We start from the raw sequence: 11,432 nt of genomic DNA, 5'->3' as shown, positions 1-11,432 counted from the left end.
GAAAGACCATGATACAACCCAAATCAAATAGTTCAAAGTCAATATATTAAAAATTACATAAAGACTAAGTCTAAACTTTTTATGCTAGCTGGCCACCTCTAAGTCCCTCAATCCGTCGAACCACCTATTGAAGATCACCTGAAAAGTTTAGAATGAGGGGGGTGACTTTTGAAAACTTAGTGTGTACAACCCTCAATGAGTATAAAGCAATCGTTAGTCAGTTTGGGCCAGAGCCCAATTCAATAATGGTGGTCTCTAGGCCTTAGCCCAAATTGGCCTCGGTTGGGCCGAAGCCCACATCGCAATAATATTACAACAATATCATACATGTAATGCAATACAGTGGAATCCCATCCCAGTAATCCATCCGCTACACACTAGCTCTGTCCCCCGACATATCATGTGGGGATATAAATATTGACCCATCCAACCGATACACATCCATGGTAGCCCGGTTGCAGAACTACCTTCATTTACACATTGGGCTTAAAAGCCGTCGGTGGATCCATGATTGTCAAGCAACCATGCGATCCTCATATATTTCCTCTGGTCCATAATACGCAACCGATATGCAACCTAAGTAGAATATCATATGTATGCAGCAAATATGCATGCCACATCCATAAAACTTACATTCAACACCTAGGCTTATTTCATTCATTTTTGTCCTTAGGGGCATTTCGATAATTTTTCCTTTTATTACGGTTTTCACTTACCTTGGCCCGTTAACAAATCCCGTGAGCTAAGATGAACGAATACTATGCACTAGGTAGGATTCCAGAGGAGAAGAGGTGAGTCATTAAGATCGATTAAGTACTACACTCTCCCCAAATCCAATCCTAGACATGCATATACCCGTTGCCACACCTTAACCCTATGACTTGTTCACGATCGCAATATATTAATTAAGTTTTATGTAGTCATCATATACTAGGCCGAAAACCCCTAACAAAGGCCAGTCAAGTTCACATACCTGTATATGGCCCACTAGGCCCAATCACATTTGTAGTCATTCTCACATAGATTTTTTATCACATAGCATCAATCATCAATTTTTGCCTATTATGGGCCCAACAGCCCATCAAGCCCATTAAGCCTATTCTGGCCCGATTGGCCAATTCACAGCCCAAGACCATGGAATCGCTCATGAGGCCTCAGACAACCTATCGATTTCCATCTCATCAGTGTTCACGCACTTGCAAGACTGCCGTAGTCAAACTTTCAGCTTTTGCCGATATACTTGTGTGTGCAGTTTGTGTACACACCTTCGGCTTTATATCAAGTTATCATAGGGTAGCAGTACACACCTTATCACCTGGAGTACTAAGTATTCATAATCGGCTGAACCTATATTCAACGTTATATTCCACTAGTCACATTCCATTAATCAAAATAAATCCACTACTTACCGAAGAACCACCTATACTTGCCTTGACTCGATTGATCGAATGTGATCTGCCTATGTAACTCAAAATCTCACATAATTCCCCTTCCGCATCTAGGCAGAAAGTCCCTAACGGCTGACACCTTACATCGCTTAAACTTGGGAGCCTCTATCCCGACCTCTCTGCTAGAACCCCCTTTTTCCATCAGCGATGACACTCTTGAATGGGAGGGAAAAAGTGAAATAAATGGAGAAACCGTAGGTTAACGAAAGTTTTTGAAATAATAAAGAAGAATTGGCTTTTAAGAGTGTAGAAACCAAAGAACTTAGAAATATTTAAAAAAAGCCGAAGAAGATCTAATTCACTTACCAATTGCGAGATTGCTTGCCAACAATAAATCAAACCCCCAAAGTGTATGAATCTAGTTTTAAATGAAAAACAAACAGTCGGCTAATTTGAGGAGGGAAGAGATTGATTCGATTAAAATAGGGAAGAAAAGATCAAGAATTTGGCTTAAAGAAACGAGGAGGTTGTGACAGTCCTAATTCGACCCTAGTCGGAATGTGGTTTCGGGGCCACAAGACCGAGTCCCAAAATTTATTTAAAATTTGGTTGCATATCCTCTATGTATATTAGTGCATGTGTGAAAATTTAAAGTTAATTTAGACTTATGAATGTGAATTTCATGTGATTGACTTAGTTGAGAACTTAAGAAAATATGATAGGGGAATATGTAAGGATCAAATAATAACAAAGTGAGGAAACTTGGGTTTGCATGTCAAATTACCCAAACCTCAAGTAGTGGCCGGCCAAGCAAGGATGGTTCTTCCATTAAGTTGAATTTTTAATGATGCTTTTATTAGTAAATGATTAAAATAGATCAAAAAAAGAAAGGGGAATAAAATAAGAAAGCAAGAGAAAGTCTTCATCTTTTTTCTTTTCTTGAAGTGCCGTGAGCTAGGGAAGGAGGGGAGAAATGTTCTAAGACATTCGGCCATCATAAGGGAGGATTAAGGTAGGATTCATGTTAGTTTTGTTAAATTTTTGTGAAAATCTAGCTAGTAGCCAATGTCTTATCATGTCTCATATGTTAATTTTCTACCTAAATAAGTAATTAAATGGCATACGGTTAAGGAGAGGTAAATGCTAAGAGTATGGTGCTTTTGATGTTGTGAAGGGAAATAGTAGGAAGGTGAAAGAAGATTTAGGTAGAAATGTAGTTATATGTGGATTTATATGATGTTACAAATAGATGTGAAGCTATGCTAGATTAGAAGAAAAAAATTCGGCCAAGTGTTCATGGGAGGAAACTATGTGTTTGAAAGAATAAAAATGATACTATAATTGATAGTATAGGTATTCGGCCATTTAATCAAGTGTATAGGTGATGTTAGATCTAATTTTAGCACATTCGGCTATATAAGTATGCCCATTTGTGATATTACCTTTGATTGTATAAAATCGACTAACATGGATAGTTAGTAAGGGTGGTTACCTAATATACAAATATGTATATGTGTATGTGTAATTGGATTATTGATAGTAATGATATTATATGGTTATTAGCCGAATGGCCCAAAAGCATAAGGTAGAAAGGTAAAAATTTACCATGTGTTTCTTATGATATGAAATCATTAATATTTGGATATAAATATTTAGCAAGACGGTTAAACTAGTTTAACTTATTTGATTAAGCTCAAGAAGTTAAAGGAGGGGAATCAAGCAAGGGCAAAGCAAAGAACATCGAGTAGCCGAGTTGGAACCGTTTTACCCAACACAAAGTAAGTCCTTAAGCATTTTTGTAAGGTTGATTAGTTGGTATGTAAAAAGAAAATACTAGTGAATCATAAAAGAATTCCTTTTGATGAGTATTCTTTTGGAGTGAATTTTCTAATTATTAATGTGACCATATGTGCTATTTGAATTAAGTAAATTGCCTTATCAAAATGAGTTAACATATGGCACTATGTGTGCAGAATTAAGTAGCACTATGTGTGCCGATTTGGATGTTGAAGTATGAGAGAAAATCCAATGCACTGAGTGTGCGGTGTACTATGGCACTATGTGTGCGAGTGTGACGAGCACTATGTGTGCAAATTCGATTGATAATATAAAATGTGCGTGAAAGAACGAAGTGGTAGAACTAGTAACTAAAGTATCAAACTTGAGGCATGTACTGAGTAGGTACAAATTTATCTAGTGCATCATAATTCCATGCTTTGAGGAATCGGATCTAAATTAATTGGGTTGTTTTGGTGTTTGATTTGATTGTAGGACTTGGCATGAGATTGAACCGAAATTCTAAGAAATGATAGCATAGTTCGGTATAGTTGGAGTAATTGATTTTGCATTATTTGCCTTCTCTTATGATCTCTTATAATTGTACGGTATGTAATGATTATGACTTACTGAGTTATATACTCATTTGGTGTGTTTATTTGTCACTTATTTAGGTTCCTTAGATCCATTTTTGTGTGCTCGGGACCATCGTCGAAGTCATCACACCAGCTTGCAACTTTTTGGTATCTTCTTCTTAGTTGGCCTAAGAGAACATTTCGGCATGTATCGGCTATTATGTTTTGTTTGAACTTTGGTATGTATACTTTTAGCCATGCAAAAATGGCCTAAATGTTAAGTTGGATTTGGTCTTATGATACTTAGTTATAAGTAATAGTTAAAGTCTATTTGATTATTATGCCGTTTGTCATTGCTAATCATTTCCGGTGTTACACTCATGATATGGTTATTGAGTAGTAAGGAAATGCTTGGTAATGATTAGCCTTTGGTATGGCTAGTCATGATCATACTTGGTGATATGTATGTTAAATTACTCTAATAGGTAAAATTTACTCTAATAATAGATGCAGACAGCAGTAGTGATGTGAAATTGAAAAATCACTAAAAATAGTAGAAATGGAATTAAATAATGAATAAGTTATGGAATCGAAGCTTGATGAGTCTATCTTCACATGGAAGAAGTAAAACAAGTATATGAGCTATATTGTATGAGATATTTAAAATCTTGTGAAACAGGGCCAGAACAATTTCTGGATTCCCTGTTCCGACTTTGGAAATTCACCATAAATTTTACAAAGATAATTAGAAGTCATACTTTATATGTAAAGATTCCTTATTGAGTCTAGTTTTATTAGGAACAAACGGAATAGTCATTGAATCTCTGTACAGGGAGATATCTGGTTCGTAATACACAGAGGTCAGAGTAGTCGAACCCTAAAACAGGGGAGAATTTAACTAATAAACTGTACTAATTGGACTAACCAAAAATTGTGGAAAAATTTCAGTAGATAGATATATGAGTCTAGTTTCACGAAAAATTTTCGGAATTGGATTTTGAGTTTCAGAACTCAAGATACGAATTTTTAAGTGACTATAACGCAGATTGACAGCTTGTCTGGGAGTTTTAAAATAAATTGTTTGAGCTGTATAAGTGATGAATTAAGCCAGATAACACCTCGTGTTCGACCCCGGTGACGGCCACGGTTTCCGGGTGTTACAGAGGTGATACGCGACTGAAGCACACAAAAACAACAAATGCCCTTACTCGCCTGTACGACACACATATTTATACTAAAAGAATAAATAAATAATCCCTTAATCCTCATCCTAATCCCATTGATTTAAGCCAAAAAAATTAATTTGAATTGCATTCAAATTGCTTCCACCATACAGCACTTGAGTAGCAAAATTAAATTCTCCCTTTGCGCACGCCTCCACTCGAACTCCAAACCTCAAGGTTACTCTACCTCACCACACGTTACTGGCAACTGCACTGCATCCTTTCTTACACTACCATTCGGTCACAATTAATTATAAGGCTTATATTCGTAAGCCTCAGTTTTCTTAAAGAATAAAAATTTAACTTTGCTAGGAATGGGATTCGAACCTGCTCCTTCTCATAACCATAGCATGCTTCACGCCACTGCATAGCAAGCGCTCTCGTGCCATATTCCATCCGTAACTTTTTTTAAGGCCTATTAACCCACAACCTGGTTATATTAAAAATATTTGCTACCATTCAGACTCGAACCCTTGATCTTTTGGCCACGCTATTCATCCCTTGCCACCTTGCCACAAGCTCTTTTGTGTCGTTTCCCCTCCCCAATTAATTATAAACTCTTTCTGCTGACCTCCAGGTTGTCTAAAAAAAACCTACAACTTCTACTCATGTTGCAACCTGAACCTAGCACCTCTCCTTACTCCTAATGCCATCATGCCACTGGGCCAAGCACATCCTTGTGTCGAACTCCCACCTAACATATATATAAAGCCTAACACTAGCTTTCCTACAAATCTTATGCGCAATAAAATTTTTTACTCAGGCCAGGACTTCAACCTTAGACCTCCTACTTACTACCCACGCCTTTTGCCATTAGGCCACATGCTTTCTTGTGTCAGATTTTACCAGGCCTTATTAATAAGCCTTCCACCTAATGCTCAGGGTTCTTTAGAAAAAAAAATGCAAAATTTTGCTAAAGCCCTGGATCGAACCCAAGACTTTTTCCACTCTACCAACCCTTCCTAAATAATTTAACAATTAAACAAAAAACACAATTATAAAATATTTAAACACCTTTCTTTTATTCAAGCGGCCTTCTAACCGATCCCAAACTCAAGGCCCATTACTTCTAGGCCCAAAATTAGGGTGTTACAGAGATCTTCAATCTTAATGATGAATCAGGCTTCTGAGATGGATCAATCGGCTTTCCTTGAGTAATTCCCTACTTCCTACTCTGCGTCCCCCTCTTAAGTGCTTCCTCAGGTGTTTAAATAGGCTTTTGGATGCCTAAGAGCCCTAAACATTGGCCTTTTCTGAATAGAACTATACTTGGGCTCGGCAGGGACGCCCGTGTCGATTGCTCCAGCCCATTGTCAAGGCTATTGAATAGGCACGGGCGTGTAGTCTACCCGTGTAAGTTGTGCTTCAATCTTATCAAATAGACACGCCTATGTGACACGCCCGTGTGAGAAAGTCCAGGCCGTGATGATTTCCCACGTGGGTCTATTTTCTCTGTTTTCGGCCCATTTCTCGCTCTTTTTACTCTCCTACTCTCACCTAAGTATAAACCATGAAATTAAAGCTTTAGGAGCATCGAATTCACCAATTCTAAGGAGAAACCATCCATAAATGTGCTAAGCATGAGATAAAAATATGTATAAATTACAGTTTATCAAATACCCCCAGACTGAAGCATTTGCTTGTCCTCAAGCAAAAATCCTCAACTCATAATCAAAATAAATTCTTCTCAATTTATAATCCCTATCAATAATATCTCAAAATAATCCTTAAGTACTCATACATTGAAAATTCAACTAAAAGTACATCAAAGTTTCAAACATTCCAAGTTGAGCATTTTATCACGAAAACATAGGTGTCTCCCCTCATCTAAGTGATTACCTTTGATCAAAATATCACAGAGTTTAACATCCTCACTAAAGATTCACTCAAATCATTCAAGGTGTTTAAGGACATCAATAAAAGCACTCATTAGTCAATATGAAAAGTTATTACCATAGGCGTTCTTGAAAATCAAATCTCCACTACTATATATTGAGTTGATACATCAATCAAAAAGGTATTTTTAGAAGGTTGTAATATGGCTTTGGTTAGGGGGTGTGGTCACAAGCTGAAAGAAGATGTTAGAATCGAGATTGAATTGAAAAATTACCTAGTTAGAAAAATAACTAGTCATCAGTTGAATACAAGTGAGCTTCTTCTCTGAATATGGAATTAACACTTAAGCTCAAAAAATAACGAATTACTACTAATATGTATGTAAGTATTTTTTTTAAAGAACAAGTCAAATATTTAGAAGCATAAAACATAACTAAGCAATTTTTTCAAATCAAATCTCGACAAAAATAGGGATAAAATTAGGGGATTTCAACAATAATGGGTTATGGGTTAATATTGAGAGTAAATCAATTAATTGCTTGTTAGGCTTAAAAGGGGTTCACTAAGGGTTAATTATGGAGGTAGGCTTTTGTGGAGTGAGTGGGTTAAACCTAAGTGCCTTTATCATCTTGACATATCAAATCCAAATGGTGTGGTCTTGACATGCACAATCAATCAAGTTCTAGAATAACAAATCAAAACTGACGCACTCATAATGAAAGTAAGCATGAAAGGAATAAAATATGCTCTAAAGGCTTAAGAGCTCACAAAAATATGGCTTTTTGATGTTCAAACTTGTGAATTTCAACTCAAGATAATACCCAAACTTAGGGAAACAACCTAAAAGTTTTAAATTCTTCAAAAATCAACTTATCATGCTTGATTCCCTAATGTCTTAAAATTTAAACAATCAATGCATAAATACCTATGTTTTAATTCAAGACATATCAATAAAAATCACCAATTAATCAAAATTCATTCTAATAGTGATATGAGTGATTCACGTGAGAATAAGACAAAATTCAGGAATTTCTAATGATGATATAAAAGACCCCCTACACTTAAGATGTACATTGCCCTTAATGTACAAAGAAAGATATATTGACAAAGATACATTTATAATCATAAGGTAGGGAGAGAAGTGAAATTTCATGAATGATGAACGGACTCCTTGAATTAGAGTTATGGAGAATAATCGGCCAAGGCAATGATGAAAGTGGAGGAGGATACTTCGGTGGTGGTAGAGGTTCATTAGTCCATAAGTCCTGCGTCGTTGGAGTTTTTAGTTCCTATTTGATGATGAGCTTTGGAGCTCTTTATGACTGTGATAAAATTAGGAACTCTTTAGGAAATATAATGAAGCATATTTACTCGTAATAAAATAGCTGAAAATAAAAATTGTAAAAACTCAAGATAAAATAGTATTAACAGGAAATAAAAGGTAATTTCAAAATATAAAGATAAAACTAAAATAGATAATGGGTGTTTATAGAAAAATTGGGTCACACAGCCGTAGGGCACGCCCGTTTCCCATCGTTTCAACCCGTGCGTTTTGTGGGTTTCGAAATTGGGCACATTGGTGTACACAGCCGTGTTGCACGGTCGTGTCAATCTTCGATCGCTTCTCCCACACCTAGGTATGCAGGAACACACCGGTGTTATTGTGATAGTGTCGACCACAGGGCTGGCCCGTGCTAAATTGACAGGTTTGCCCACAGTTTCAAAACACTGCACGCCCGTGTTATTTTGGCAATTTCACCCACGGGCATGTCGCACGGCCGTGGCAACTTATTGCATCCCATGTTGGGGAAAAAATCTTGCCCTGTTTTCACACGACCTAATGCACGCCCGTATGCCTGGCCGTCTGGTCTTTAGAAAGTCTGCGTTCCATGATTCAGTTAATATGTTAGATGTTAAAAACTAAAATTTTAAAGAAATTAACACTGTTAGTGCTCGGGTTGCTTCCCGAGAAGTTCTTATTTATAGTCTAAGCTCAACTTACCTCTCTTTTGTATGGTCAAGATGGTGCGAGGAGTTTACACTCCTCATCCCTGCTATCAACTTTATCAACTTAAGGTTTAAGATGGATATTGTTTACCTTAAATGTGTCGAATTTAGGATGAATTACCTCGACTGTACCATATGGGAAAATACTGAGTACTGTTAGAAGAACTTCGTCATTAGGCTTAGGAGTGGCAATGCGAGGATCTGCTGCATCTAGTAGTACTTTGTCTCCAACCTTAAGTTGATTTTGTGAGGTATTGGGCTTGTCCTGACTCGGTTTCGGTTGATCAGGTGTTCTCAATTTTTGTGTCCGCCATTCATCTAGCTCCTCGATTTGTGGCCTTTGTTCTTCATAGATAGGTCCTTTGTTGTTGTTTGAACACTGCTCATATGTGTTATTCGAAGCTGTTTCCTACATAGAGGGTGTCACCACATGATCAGTACTAGTAGAATGATTTATATAACCACCTTTAATTTTTGATGTGTTACTCGAATTACGAGCTTGAAGGGTGATTATTTCGTCTCCCACATGAAGTGTGAGTTCACCTACACCAACATCAATAACGGTTCTAGCAGTTGCTAAAAAGGGTCGTCTTAAAATTAAAGGTGCGTTACTATCCTCTTCCATGTCTAGAACAACAAAGTTGACTGGGCATATAAATTTATCGATCTTAACAAGAACATTTTCAATGATACCCCTAGGAAATCTAATGGTTTTATCAGCCAATTGAATGCTCATCCTAGTTTGTTTGGTTTCCCAAGACCTAGCTATTTAAACATTTTATAAGACATAACATTAGTGCTTGTCCCTAAGTCAGCCAATGCATTATGAACATCTAAACTACCAATTATACAAGGAATCGTAAAACTCCTTGGATCCTTCAATTTGTTGGGTAGCTTATTTTGTAATATGGCTGAGCAAACCGCATTCAACTCCACACGCGACGCCTCATCCAACTTTCGTTTATTTGTTAAAAGCTCCTTTAAAAACTTGACTGCGTTTGACATCTGCGAAAGAGCTTCAATAAACGGTAAGTTAATATGTATTTTCTTTAAAAGTTTAAGGAATTTACCAAATTGTTCGTCTGATCGGTCTTTCCTTGTCGTATTGGGTATGGCACACGAGCTTTATATTCTGTACTCACTGGTTTTGGGTCATTTTGGCCTACCTGGCTCTTACCCTTTCTTACCACCATTTCTGGCCTTGGTTTTGCAACTAACCCTTCCTCATCTTGAATGGAAATCACGTTGAGTTGCTCCCTTGGGTTAGATTCAGTGTTGCTTGGCAGGCTACCTTGTGGTCGTTCAGAAATCAACTTGGCGAGATGTCCAATTTGATTTTCGAGCCCCTGGATTGATGCTTGTTGATTTTTGAGTGCCATCTCGATATTCTAAAAATGAGTTTCTGACACCGAGATGAATTTGGTTAGCATCTTCTTAAGGTTCGGCTTTTTCTCTTGTTGGTACGGTGGTTGCTGAAAGCCTGGAGAAGGTGGTGGTCTCTAATTTCCTTGGCCTTCCCATGAAAAATTTGGGTGGTTCCTCCAACCTGCATTGTATATTTTGCTATAAGGATTGTTTTGAGATCGAGGATTGTTACCCATGTAATTTAACTGTTCGTTCTCCATGTTGTGGCCGTAAGGTGGGTATTCTAAACTACTTGATCCACCTCCACTTGCTTTGCACTACATTACTGGGTGAACCTGTGAAGAACTAAGAAAATCGTCAATTTTCTTATTCAAGAGTTATAGCTGATTAGAGAGCAAGGTGATCGAATCAACGTTATAAACGCCAACTATTTTTGTTGGCTTTGTCTTCATGACTTGCCACTGATAGGTATTTAGTGACACTCCTTTATAAATTAATAGGCATCTTCAGGTGTCTTATTATTGATGGTTCTGCCAGCAGTTGCGTCAACCATCTGCCGAGTCGAAGGGTTCAGGCCCTTCTGAAACGTTTGGACCTGTACCCAGAGTGGTAACCCATGGTGAGGGCATCCTCGCAAAAGGTCCTTGTATCTCTCCCATGCATCATAGAGTGTTTCTAAATCCATCTGTATAAAAGAAGAGATATCATTACGTAATTTAGCTATTTTAACCGGCATAAAATATTTTAATAAAAACTTTTCAGCCATTTGTTCCCAAGTAGTGATTGACCCCCGTGGTAACAAATTCAACCACTATTTAGCTTTGTTTCTTAATGAAAAAGGGAATAACCGAAGGCGAATGGCGTCATAAAAAACGCCATTAATTTTAAATGTATCGCATAGTTCCAAAAAGTTTACCAAGTGAGCATTGGGATTTTCGTCCTGCAAACCATCAAACTGAACAAATTACTGTATCATTTGAATTGTGTTAGTTTTTAGTTCAAAAGTATTTGTAGCTACAACAGCTCCAACTATGCTCGATTCAATTCCTGTTAAAGAAGGTTGAGCATAATCATACATAGTGCGTGAAGCAGGAGTCTGATTAACAGCAATCGCTAGAGGTAGCATATTTTCTTGGTTTTTAGCCATCTCCTCGGTTGTGGTTGAAGTATCATCCTCTTGCTCTTCTGTGTATCATAAGCTTCGCCTTATTTCTCTTTAGTTTTTGCAAACTGTGCAATCGATCTCACTATCAAACAGTAAT

The 11,432-nt window shown here is 37.3% G+C and overlaps 1 non-coding gene across 1 annotated transcript; it reads left to right on the top strand.

Moving 5' to 3' along the window:
- Window positions 1-10,781: 10,781 nt before the first annotated feature.
- On the top strand, window positions 10,782-10,888 carry LOC121204047 (small nucleolar RNA R71). The gene has a single exon (XR_005898975.1). It is a non-coding gene; the product is annotated as a small nucleolar RNA R71 (small nucleolar RNA).
- Window positions 10,889-11,432: the final 544 nt, after the last annotated feature.

The sequence above is a fragment of the Gossypium hirsutum genome, chromosome A07, assembly GCF_007990345.1.
Source record: "Gossypium hirsutum isolate 1008001.06 chromosome A07, Gossypium_hirsutum_v2.1, whole genome shotgun sequence".
Lineage (NCBI taxonomy): Eukaryota > Viridiplantae > Streptophyta > Magnoliopsida > Malvales > Malvaceae > Gossypium > Gossypium hirsutum.
This window is presented reverse-complemented; position numbering and strand designations above follow the sequence as displayed.